We start from the raw sequence: 10,604 nt of genomic DNA on the forward strand, positions 1-10,604 counted from the left end.
GACTATTGCTGACAGTTAAATTTGACAGTTCTCTCTACTTTACTGCTCAACTTATTCTAGATTTTAAGATCAACTTTTAATTTTATTGTTTGTTTCTGTTTGTTAAAAATGTGTTTAAAAATTTTATTCCATTTATTTATTGTGTGTGTGTGTGTGTGTGTGTGTGTGCACATGTGTGCACTCATGCAAAAATACTTGTCTGTGGAGACCAGAAGCAACCTGTTGGGGTCATTTCTCTCTTTCCAACATTGCAGGTCTTAGAGATTTAACTCAAGTCACCGGTATTGCCATCTAGTGCCTTTATTCTCTGAGACATCTTACTGATCCCTAATTAATAATAATTTTATAGATTAAAAAAGGCAAACAGGGTTGGAGGTATAGCTTTGTGGGTAGCATATACATATTTGTTTTTAAAAATTAACTTTTTTGAGATTGAATATCAAGCAGCTCAGGCTGACTTTGAACTCACCATGTAGCCAAGGATAACCTGAACTTTTGAATGTCCTGCTTCCACTTCTTTTAAAATTGCCTATTTATTTATGTAATATATATGAGTGTTTGTTTGCATGTATGTGTGGTGCCCACAGAAGACAAAAGAAGAATGCAAATCCCTTGGAATTGGAGTTACAGGGAGTTGTGAGGTGCCTTGTGGGTGCTCGAGAATCTGAACCTAGGTTCTCTGCAAGAGCAGGCAGTGCTCTTAACTGCTGAGCCATCTCTCAAGCCCATGTCCCAACCAGCAGAACTGAATTCATCCTGGAGGGGAGGAATGGGAGGGCAAGAGACACAAGAAATGACAGCAAGTCTGGCTTTCTGATCAAGCTGTACTTTATTATTTCTCAGGAGCTGTTATATAGCAAACAGGCAGTGGGGAGGGAAGGCAGGTCTGGAAAGTCAGGTCTGCTGGAATGGTACTGATCTAACTGCAATGTCAGGTCTAGAGACTCCCTGGCTGATAAGGAAATACTGAGGTCTGTGACTGTTAACTAACAAAGGAAATGTTAATTGCTTCTAAAGCCTGGGCCTGCTGGTCTCACTAGGTTAACTTCCTAGGTCCAGAACTTGCCTTACTTAACTTGTGAACTTAAGATAAACAAAATACAGGTATCAAAATACAGGTCTTTGCTTCTGGCAACCCATCATCTGTTTTAAAGTAGTGGTTTAAAATCTAATTTTGCCACTGTTTTTCCAGAAGGAAATTATATAATTTTTTTGTGTGAACTAACTTAATTCCTCCTGTACCTTCATAAAATGACAAGCATTCTGCATATTATATAACTAGCTGTAAGTAAGTGATCCTCCTCTCTCTCTGTAGTAGAGTTAATTCTTTTGAGGATGGAGTATAAATTAGACCAATCTAGTCCATTATCTGTATTATTGTAGTTTCTCAAAAAGTGTGGGTGAATTAAGGAAAAGTATTCTGATTAAACAGTGATAATCTCAGAGGACTGGAAGAATAAAGACTGTCATCCATGTCAGATCTCCACTAAGATATTTATCCACATGCATAGAACAGGTGAAGAAGCTAGCCCTCCTCTTTTCTTCCAAGTGTTCACTGGGGTATTGGCGATTAGTTCTGCATTTAGGAGTTTTTAGTGTAGACACTTAGAAAGTCCTAAGCCAAGTGAAGATTTGAGAAAGAAGGAAATGACACATGGAGGCAAATAAAGAACTTCTACAGCACACATGTCTCTGGTGACACTGACAAGGGCCCCTCTGCTGTCCGAGGAGGCAGTCATTGTTTCAAGCAATTGGGCTAGCAAAGATGCTATGTGCCTGCTGGAGAACGTGAGTCCAGAATAAACACTTCAATAGGCTTTAAAGAAGGGAAACAATGACTTCCAAGTGTTCTCCAGAGGTGGTACAGTCCACTTGGTATGGGAAGGGATTTGAGTACCCGAGAGAAGAAAGTTATAATACAGAAGCCACAGAAAGTGTCTGTGAATGGGACAAGGCCCAGGACTGGCTGCATTGAATAGAGATGGAGGAGGCAGATGGTATCAGCCCCAACACACTCACCTGAGAGTGAGTGGAAAAAAGAGGAAGGGAGCATGAGAAAGAAATGCAAGTCTCAGTGGATAGCATCTTGCCAGATGAAACTGCTAGACCCCTCCTGTTTGTAATCATGAGGCTGGTCACTCAATTTTGGATGTTTCTATTTTCTTTTCTTTCTTTTTTTTTCTTTTAGTTTATCTTATTAATTTTTTTTGAGACAGGATCTCATATAGTCCAGGCTGACCATGAACTATTTGTATAGCCAAGGATAACCTAAAACCCCTATTCCTCCAGCTTCTCACTCTGAAGTGCAAGCAATACAGATCTGATTCACCATGTCCATTTAATTCATTTTCTTCATGTGCTTCTGTTAGATTTGAAAAAGTAACTTTTAGGAATGGCATTTTGTTTGAATATGGTAAAAAGGATGGGCAAAGGAGCTGAGTTCACACAAAGGACACTACTGGAACAATTTCCATGGAAAGGTGCATCGGAGGAAATTGGTATGGAGGATGACACTGAGTGGAATGGCAGGACAGTGGTTTGGGTTGTCCCAGTGAAGCAAAACACCCTTAGGTATGGTTGTGAAATAAATACAAGCTGAAAAGATAGGCATTGGACTAGAGTCCAGTGAGTTTGTAAGTGAGTTTCTAGAGCTGGCATAGTTGTTATCACAATTTTGGGCTTGACAAGCCTGCATGATGAGAACATGGAGAACAGGATTATTGAAGATGAATTCCTGGAGTTTTGACAGATATTGGTATCATCCAATCACCTATTGCCAGAAGAGAGGGAAGACAGAGAAAGAAAAGAGATTCGGAGATGTAGAGAGAAAATGGGGAGAGAGAAGGGGAAGAAGATGATGGAAGGGTGGAGAAGATGGAGAGAGTGGGGAGAGGGGGGAAAAGGAAGAGGGAGAGAAGAATGGGAGGGAGGAGAGGGAGAGATACATCTGGGTCTAGAATTTATATTTCATTGAAATTGTGATTAAATTGAATATGACTTTAGAAAATGCATGTACATATATTTTGTCATGTAATATACAATTCCCTCACTCACAGATAAATTTCTAACTAGTTGAATGTTAAATTAGCTCCTAACCCCCAAACATTTTATTCACAGTTAGACTTACTATAGACCATTATTGTCCCTCCTTTCCTCCTCTCCTCCTTGCCTGTCTCTATCTTTCCTCACTTCTCTCTGTATGTATTCTATGCAACTAATTATTATCAACTTTAGTTACATATCCTTCCTTTGTGGGAAGAATTCTCTTTTCTGAATGGAGGGCCAAAGAGAAGTGCTTCTTATTTTTAACAGTAGGGGGCACCCTAGCATTTCCAAACTTACTTATGAACCTTAGTTGCTTGTACAGAATGGATGCAGTCTACTCAATTTTACTTTCTGATAAAAAGTGAATGCTTAAACAGGAGGAAGGCCTGTTTTACACCACACTTAGAAAAATACAGTTTGATCCATGAAATTTACTTAAAAGTTATTGTTGGTAGTAATTAGTGCATAAATGAACATTTAAAATAAGAAAGTAAAGAGGCAGACCTGGAGTTCATTATATAGATCAGGCTGTCCTTGAACTTATCTGCCTCAGTTATCTGAGTGCTTGGAAATAATGCTTTTATAGCATTCAGGATAGCTTTGTTAATAGTAAAATATATTGAACTGACAAAACCTCTAAGAAGCCATTGTTTCTTATCTCAGGCAAATATATAATGCATTCTTTTCATACCATACTAACAAGATGGGGAATTTGCTAGAAATGTCATGTGTCATGGAAAGGATACTTTGAATTTATGTAATAATCACTCATGAAAGCCCACTGTGGTAGGCGTGAAGAACTGGGCTAGCTGGAGGTTAATACTCTAATCATAAACTAGAAGGGCATTTTTTCTCTGATGAAACATTTACAATAATAACCCTGTAAAAAATAATGGGATCTATTTAAAGCTTATTTATTTCCCAGCTAAGTCATAATTTCCCATCACTCAAAATGCTAATATTTCTTCCTAACACCCTAAGGGATAAGCCAACTCATGTGTGCTCATTAAAAAAAGTGGTTAAAATAAGCAGGTGAGTCTGTTTTTAATAATCTCTGTTCTGCCAGCAATAAGACAGTCTCAGTTGCAAATAAATACATCAACAAAGAGACTTTCTTTAAAGCACACAGGGTCCCATATCGTTCCCAAATTAGCCAATTAGCATGATGCTATTGGAGGATCTAATTAAGAAGTGTGTTTAGACTAGGAAATGTTTCCTCTGAGTCATGTAGAGCTCAGCTTGTATTCCACCTGTAACCTCGCTGCTAGGTTCCCTTTCTGTAGGCTGGGTGAAGGTACTTCCACCTGAACTGAGGAAGAATTGTATTCAGTCCCTGGAATGAACTCAGATGCCATGCCAGTATGAAACTCTTCACTGTACATTTGTCTTTTAAATTAGGCATTCCCCATAGCTGTATTAGTAAAGGTTCACTAGAGGAACAGAACCAAAGGGATGGGAAAAGAGTCTATAAGAATTTATTCTCATTTACATTAAAAACAACATCATTTGTGTCATACCTGAGAGGCTGAGAGCCCTGTAGTTCTTGAGGCTGGGTTCCTCAGCAGATGGGAGAGTCCCACAGAATCTGTCTCTCAAGGGGGACGTTAACTACCTGGAAGTTGATCAGTCCTCTAGAACCCTGAAAAGTTCCTAAAGAACAGCTAGTAATTTGTCCACAGTGAAAATGTAGGCATGCTGGTTTGGATAGCAGTAAGGGAATTATCATCACATTAACTTGGTGAAGGCATAAGTCACAAACAATCCCACACCAGTTTGGAATTATGATTAATAGAATGGTTATTTATTTAAAGGGAAAAAAAAACTTACAGATGACTGTCCCAGACAACAGCCCTCTGCATGATCAGGAAAGGAGTCTAGTAGCTAGAAGTGGAGCCGGAAGCAAGAGAGCGAGCACAGGGCTACTGCTGCTTTTTAAAGCAAACGAGACCATGCCCAAGTGGGCTGGCATCTTAACGTCTATTGGCTGAAGGAGCAGAAGGAGTTCCCGCAGCAACTTGGTGGCAAGAGGAGAGGCCAAGGCCAACAAAAAGCCAAAATATTTCTTTTGCTATGCTCTCCAAAAGTGGTTGCAAAAGTTTGCATTCCCACCAGCAATGGATGAGTGTTCCCCTTGCTCCACATCCTCTCCAGCATAAGCTATCTTTAGTGTCTTTGATCTTAGCCATTCTGACAGGTGTAAGGTGGTATCTCAGAGTTGTTTTGATTTGCATTTCCCTGATAGATAAGGAAGTTGAACATGTCCTTAAGTATCTTTTGGCCATGTGAAATTTTTCTGTTAAGAATTCTCTGTTTAGTTCAGTATATCCCTTTTTAATTGGGTTATTTAGAATTTTAATGTCTAATTTCTTGAGTTCTTTATATATTTTGGAGATTGATGTGGGAGAGTCTTCTGTTTGTATTGATTTCATTGGTTAATAAAGAAACTGCCTTGGCCCATTTGATAAGCCAGCCCCTTAGGTGGGTGGAGTAGACAGAACAGAATGCTGGGACAAAGGAAAGTGAGGCAGATGCCTCAGGCAATCACCCTGCCTCTCCTCTCTGGGACAGTCACCATGAAGCCAGCCACCAGGTCAGACATGCAGAATCTTTCCCTGTAAGACACCACTTTGTGGTGTTACACAGATTATTCGATATGGGTTAGTCAAGATGTGAGTAAGAGGCTGAAACTAATGGGCTAGGCAGTGTTTAAATGAATATAGTTTGTGTGTTGTTATTTCGGGGCACAAGCTAGCCAGGTGGCTGGGAGCCGGGTGGGACAAAAAGCAGACCTGCCCGCAGCTTATCACTACATAATGGCACCCATGCCCCTAATTTTCTCTGGAGATCTTGTATATTTCCCCATCACAGGGGGTTCCATGGGGATCTTAGGGTTCTCCTTGTTACCTAGCTTCTCTGGGATTGTAGACTATAATCTGGTTATCCTTTGCTTTACATGTCATATTCACTTGTGAGTGAGTACATACTGTGCTTGTCTTTCTGGGTCTGGGTTACCTCACTCAAGATGTGTTTTTATAGTTTCATCCATTTGCATGCAAATTTCTATCTATATGTCATTGTTTTTAACCACTAAGTAGTACTCTATTTTACCATATTTTCTTTATTCATTTTTTGGTTGAGAGGTATCTAGGTTGTTTTCAGATTCTTTTTTTTATAATTTTTATTTTAAAATTAAAAATTTCCATCTCCTCCCCTCCTCCCACTTTTCCCCCTCCCCTCCACCCACACCCCCCACTCCCTCCCTCTCCAAGCCAAAGAGCCATCAGGGTTCCCTTCACTATGTTAAGTCCAAGGTCCTCCCAAACCCCCCCAGGTCCAGGAAGGTGAGCATCCAAACTGACAAGGCTCCCACAGAGCCCGTCCATGCAGTAGAATCAAAGCCCATTGCCATTGTCCTTGCCTTCTTAGTCAGTCTCCACATTCAGCCACCTTCAAAGAGTCTGGTTTGATCACATACTCCATCAGTCCCATTCCAACTGGCCTTGGTGATCTCCCATTAGCTCTGTCCCACCGTCTCAGTGGGTGAACGCACCCCACGCGGTCTTGACTTCCTTGCTCATGTTCTCCCTCCTTCTGCTCCTCATTAAGACCTGGGAGCTCAGTCCAGTGCTCCAATGTGGGTCTTTGTCTTTATCTCCATCCATCACCAGATGAAGGTTCTATGGTAATATGCAACATAATCATCAGTGTGGCTATAGGACAAGGCCAGTTCAGGTACCCTTTCCTTTGCTGCCCAGGGAACAATCTGGGAACATCTACTTGGACACTTGGGAACACCTCTAGAGTCAAGTCTCTTGCCAACCCTAAAATGGCTCCCCTAATTAAGATATATACTTCCCTGCACCCGTATCCCCCCTCCTCCATCCCAACCATCCCATTCCCTCAAGCTCTCCCCATCCTCTCTTTCTCTCTTCTCCCCCCCCCATCTCCCCTTATCCCCACCTCACCCCCACCCCCGTGCTCTCAACCCCTGCCCGGCAATTTTGTCAATTTCCAATATCCAGGAAGATAACAATACGTTTTTCTTTGGGTTCACCTTCTTATTTAGCTTCTCTAGGATCACGTATTCTAGGTCTACATCCTTTATTTATGGCTAGAATCCATTTATGAGTGAGTACATACCATATTCCTCTTTTTGGGCCTGGGTTACCTCATTCAGGATGGTGTTTTCTATTTCCATCCATTTGCATGCAAAATTCAAGATGTCATTGTTTTTTACTGCGGAGTAATACTCTAAAGTGTATATGTGCCACACTTTCTTTATCCATTCTTCTATTGAGGGGCACCTAGGTTGTTTCCAGGTTCTGGCTATTACAAATAATGCTGCTATAAACATAGTTGAACAAATACTTTTGTAGTATGATTGGGCATATCTTGGGTATATTCCCAAGAGTGTTATTGCTGGGTCCTAGGGTAGGTTGACTCCCAGTTTCCTAAGAAACAACCACACTGATTTCCAAAGTGGTTGCACAAGTTTGTATTCCCACCAAAAATGGATGAGTGTTTCAATTATTCCACATCCTCTCCAGCATAGGCTATCATTGGTGTTTTTGATTTTAGCCATTCTAACAGGTGTAAGATGGTATCTTAGAATTGTTTTGATTTGCATTTCCCTAATCGCTAAGGAGGGTGGGCATGACCTTAAGTGTCTTTTGTCCATTTGAAATTCTTTTGTTGAGAATTCTCTGTTCAGTTCAGTGCCCCATTTTTTAATTGGGTTAATTAGCATTTTGAAGTCTAGTTTCTTGAGTTCTTTATATATTTTGGAGATCAGACCTTTGTCTGATGTGGCGTTGGTGAAGATCTTTTCCCAGTCAGTAGGATGCTTTTTTGTCTTAATGACAGTGTCCTTTACTTTACAGAAGCTGCTCAGTTTCAGGAGGTCCCATTTATTCATTGTTGGTCTTATTGTCTGTGTTACTGGGGTTCTACGGAGGAAGTGGTCTTATGGGCCCACGTGTTGTAGAGTATTTTCCACTTTCTCCTCTATCAAGCTCAGTGTGTTCAGATTGATATTGATGTCTTTAATCCATTTGGACTTGAGTTTTGTGCATGGTGGTAGATATGGATCTATTTTCATTCTTCTACAGGTTGACATCCAGTTATGCCAGCACCATTTGTTGAAGATGCTTTCTTTTTTCCATTGTATACTTTTAGCTCCTTTGTTGAAAATCAGGTGTTCATAGGTTTGTGAGTTAATATCTGGGTCATCTATTTGATTCCATTGGTCCACATCTCTGTTTTTATGCCAATACCAAGCTGTTTTCAATACTGTAGCTCTGTAATAGAGTTTGAAGTCAGGGATGGTAATGCCTCCGGAAGTACTTTTATTGTATAGGATTGTTTTGTCTATTCTGGGTTTTTTGTTTTTCCATATAAAGTTGATTACTGTTCTCTCAAGGTCTGTGAAGAATATTGTTTGGATTTTGATGGGGATTGCATTTGGTAGAATTGCCATTTTTACTATGTTGATCCTCCTAATCCAAGAGCAAGGTAGATTCTTACATTTTCTGGTATCCTCTTCAATTTCTTTCTTCAATGACTCAAAGTTCTTGTCAAATAGATCTTTCACTTCCTTGGTTAGAGTTACCCCAATATACTTTATACTATTTGTGGCTATTGTGAAAGGTGATGTTTCTCTGATTTCTCTCTCTGATTCTTTATCCTTTGTGTATAGGAGGGCATCTGACTTTTTTGGAGTTGATCTCGTATCCTGCTACTTTGCTAAAGGTGTTTATCAGCTGTAGGAGTTCTTTAGTAGAGCTTTTGGGTTCGCTATGTACACTATCATGTCATCTGCAAATAATGAAAGTTTGACTACTTCCTTTCCAATTCGAATCCCCTTGATCTCCTTATGTTGTCTTATTGCTATTGCTAGAACTTCAAGCAATATACTGAAGAGGTGTGGAGAGAGTGGACAGCCTTATCTTGTCCCTGATTTTAGTGGGATGGCTTTGAGTTTCTCTCCATTTAACTTATGTTAGCTGTTGGCTTGCTGTATATTGCTTTTATTATATTTAGGAATGAACTGTGTATCCATAATCTCTCCAAGACCTTTATCATAAAGGGGTGTTGAATTTTGTCAAATGCTTTTTCAGCATCTATTGAGATGATCATATGTTTTTTTTCCTTCAGTTTATTTATATGATTGATTACATCGATAGATTTTCGTATGTTGAACCAGCCCTGCCACTCTGGGATGAAACCTACTTGATCATAATGTATGATTTTTCTAATGTGTTCTTGGATTCGGTTTGCCAGTATTTTATTGAGAATTTTTGCGTCGATGTTCATGAGTGAGATTGGCCTGTAATTCTCTTTCTTGGTTGAGTCTTTGTGCGGCTTTGGTATCAAGGTGACTATAGCTTCATAAAAAGAGTTTGGCAATGACTTTTCTGTTTCTATTTTGTGAAATACATTAAAGAGTATAGGTATTAGCTCCTCTCGAAAGTTCTGGTAGAATTCGGCATTGAAACCATCTGGTCCTGGGCTCTTTTTGTAGGGAGGTTTCTGAGACAGCTTCTAATTCCTCGCGACTTACAGGTCTATTTAAACTGTTCACCTGGTCTTGATTTAATTTTGGTATATTGTACTTATCTAAAAAGGTGTCCATTTTTTTCACATTTTCCAATTTTGTGGCATACAGCCTTTTGTAGTACGATCTAATGATTCTCTGAATTTCCTCTGTGTCTGTGGTTATGTCCCCGTTTTCGTTTCTGATCTTATTAATTTGCTTGTTCTCTCTCTGCCGTGTGGTTAGTTTAGATAGGGGTTTGTCAATCTTGTTCATTTTCTCCAAGAACCAGCTTTTTGTTTCATTGATTCTTTGGATTGTTTTCTGTGTTTCTATTTTGTTGATTTCTGCTCTCAGTTTGATTAATTCCAGTCTTCTACTCCTCCTAGGTGAGTCTGCTTTTTTTTTTCTAGAGCTTTCAGGTGTGCTGTTAAGTCTCTAATATGTGCTTTCTCCATTTTCTTTATGTACGCACTTAGTGCTATGAACTTTCCTCTTAGCACTGCTTTCATAGTGTCACATAGGTTTGGGTATGATGTGTCTTTGTTTTCATTGAATTCAAGAAAAACTTTAATTTCTTTCTTTCTTTTTTTTAAACGTATCTAAATTTATTTCAGAATCCCAGCAGTGCCAGACACATATAAACTTATTTAGAATTCCAGCTTTGATAGATACACTATGAAAAAAGAAAATCGCAGGTCAATATTTGTTGCATACATAGAAGTAAAAACACTCAACAAATCATCAGCAACCCAAACTAAATTACACATTAAAATGATAATAAATTAAGATCAAGTAGAATTTTCCTCTGGAATGCAAAGGTGATATGTAATATGTAAACAAATTTAAGTACATCCCAAATTAACTGATTGATGTATTAAAATGACAGTATAATCAATGAATGCGAAATGTATTTAATAAGATTTAGTAACTTTTGTGGTAAAGATTCCCATCAAGAAGATAGATTTCAAAAATATAATTCCATGTTAGATATATGGGATCAATTATATTTATATTTTTAACAGTG

This window comes from Arvicola amphibius, chromosome 9, assembly GCF_903992535.2.
Source record: "Arvicola amphibius chromosome 9, mArvAmp1.2, whole genome shotgun sequence".
NCBI lineage: Eukaryota > Metazoa > Chordata > Mammalia > Rodentia > Cricetidae > Arvicola > Arvicola amphibius.